At 61.2% G+C, this 2707-nt stretch overlaps 1 pseudogene; it reads left to right on the top strand.

The window, feature by feature from the left end:
- The first annotated feature begins 87 nt into the window (after positions 1–87).
- On the top strand, positions 88–1371 carry LOC107158841 (annotated as a pseudogene).
- The last annotated feature ends 1336 nt before the right edge of the window (positions 1372–2707 follow it).

Genomic DNA, 2707 nt, shown 5'->3' with positions numbered 1-2707 from the left:
GAGGAGGAGTGGAGAGGGGAGGAGTGGGAGAGAGGACTGGGGAGGGAGAGGGGGAGGACAGAGGCAGTGGAGAGCAGTAAGAGGAAAGGACCCCAGCCCTACAGTGATGCTGGCCTTCTGCTGGCAGGATGGGCCTGGCCGCAGGCAATGAATCGGGGACCCTGGATTTCGTGCTGCTCGGGCTGGGGGCCCCGCCGGCCCTGCGGCCCTTGCTGTGGACCGCGCTGCTGCTGGCCTATCTGGCCACCGTGCTGGGCAACGGCGCGCTGGTGGGGCTGATCGCGCTGGACCGGCGGCTGCATAGGCCCATGTACCTCCTGTTGTCTCACCTGGCGCTGCTGGACGCGGCCTACGTGAGCACCACGCTGCCCCAGGCGCTGGCGCACATGGCCTCTCGCCGCGCCCGCCTCTCGCTGGCACGCTGCGGGGCGCAGCTCTACGTGGGCATCTCCCTGGGCAGCTGCGAGGCGCTGCTCCTGGCCGCCATGGCCCTGGACCGCAGCTTGGCGGTGTCGTAGGGCCCCTGCACTACCCCCACGCTGGTCGACCCCTCTGCGCTGCGCTGCGCTGGCGGCGCCGCCTGGCGCTGGCTTCGCGCTGTCGGTGCCCAACGCCGCGGCCGCGCTGAGCCTGCCCTTTTGCGCTGGGAGGCCGGCCGTGGACCACTTCTTCTGCGAGCTGCCCGCGGTGCTGCGGACGGCGTGTGCGGACACCACCGCCAACCACAGGCTCATCTCTGGCCTGGGTGTGCCCATCCTCCTGGTGCCCCTGACCTTCATCCTCGCCTCCTACGCCTCGATTCTGGCCACAGTGGGCAAGTTGTCTTCCGCCAGGAGCCGCCTCAAGGCCCTGTCCACCTGCAGCTCACACCTGGCCGTAGTGGGGCTCTTCTACGGCACGGTGAGCGCCATGTACCTGCGCCCGCGCGCCTCCAGTGCCCTCCCTGCCAGGCAGCACAAGCTGGTGGCCGTTTTCTACCTTGTGGTCACGCCCGTCCTGAACCCGCTCATCTACAGCCTTCGGAACCGCGAGGTCCACGCAGCAGCCCGCTATGCCCTGGCCCGGCTGCGGGGCGTCCGCGCTGCGGGCCGCTGACAGCCACGCTGGTGACCGGCCTCCAGGCCTCTGCCCACTCCTCGGAATCGGACCGGTCCTGGGTGTCTTCGCTTCTGCTGCGACTTCTACCCCTTAGCTGGAGAGCAGCCGAGACGACAGGAGCGGGCAGCTGGGTTCCAGAACCCAGAAACTTCTGTTTGTGGATACCGGAATCCGAATTTTATCTCATGTTCATGGGTCACAAAATATTATTCTTCTGTTGATTTTTTTTCAATCATTTGAAAATACAAAAATCAGTTTTAGATAGCAGAGCTGGGCGTGGTAAACCCTGATGGGGGGCCAAGACGGATTATTGTCAGGATTAAATAAATAAGGTGTCTCTGCTGTCCCCTTTTTTTAAACCTCATTCCAGTGTAAGCTGGTCACTTTCTTGGCCACTTGGATGTAACAGGCAGCACCCTTCCCTGCCAGGGCCTTCTCTAAGGGCCACACGCACTGCAGCTGGGACTCAGGCTGACCTCAGGCCGCATTGCACCTCCAGTTCCCACAGGACAAAAGGAAGGCACCTGAAATTAGGTGACACATGCAGCTGGAAGTGAGGAGCCAGGGTCAAGACTCCAGGCTAGTGATCTTAACCTCATGTCGCCCCCTTTTTACAGATCCCTAGAGGCAGAGAGATGGGCATTAATGAGGCCTGGGCGTTGATGTCAGTGTGACCTGCATGCAGACGGGTCACATTTGCGGAACGTATTTGTGGCTATATGGGAAACATCACTTAAGTCCCCAGCAGCTGTGTCTGCTCTGCCTCTTGTTAGTGCAGCCTGTGGCTCACGCATGTGTCCACGCTCATGTGTCCACAGCTAGGGCAACTGTGAAACAGGCTTTGGGTGCATGGTGGGCACCTGGTGCTCAGGACCTTGCTTCTGGCTCACACCATCATCCTGCACACAGAGCGCTCTCAGGAGGACAGGCAGGGCTGCAGGCTGGGAGGTGGGTCAGCCTGGGCCCAGGTGGGCAGGGACACAGTGTCAGCCAGCACCTACCGATGGTGTGAGAAGAACCGGGAAGGGTGCTCGTCACTCACCAGCAAGGTGCGCTTTACTCTCCCCCCGGACACACGTGGTTCTGAGGTGGAGAATATGTTTAGGCTCAATTTAGAAAAGACCAAAGCCATGGCCAATCTGGGGAGGTCTGACTGCTGAATCTTGGCGCTCACCCACTACAGCTGATGGTTATTATTTTTATTTTCTGCAGCACAACTGCTTAAAGGGTCATTTCTGCCACTTGTCACTGAAGCACAGGGGTCCTACAGGGAGGAGCTCCAAGGTGGGCGGGAGGTGAGCGCAGCCTGTGGGACCGCCCCCAGCCCCCAGCGCACTCCCAGCCCCCACCCCTTCCAAAGCCAGGCACCCCCTTAGCTAACCCGGGGAGCAGATGTGACAGTCTGAGCGTCCTGAGGAAAGCAGCCACACTAAAGTCAACAGTCAGTGCCAGGAGGGGGGCCGGGCTGCAGGCTGGGCGGGACTCTGGCAGGCCACAGGTGAGGGCTGGTCCTCAGGATGCACAAACTGCTCCACAAAATGAAAAGGCAGGAAGTCCAGCAAGGCCCAGCGAGAGACTCCATCAGGCATCTGCCAAACACGAATGGTCA

Source organism: Marmota marmota, unplaced genomic scaffold (genome assembly GCF_001458135.2).
Source record: "Marmota marmota marmota unplaced genomic scaffold, marMar, whole genome shotgun sequence".
Taxonomy (NCBI): Eukaryota; Metazoa; Chordata; class Mammalia; order Rodentia; family Sciuridae; genus Marmota; species Marmota marmota.
Note: the sequence above shows the minus strand (reverse complement) of the source record. Positions and strands in the feature narration are given on the sequence as shown.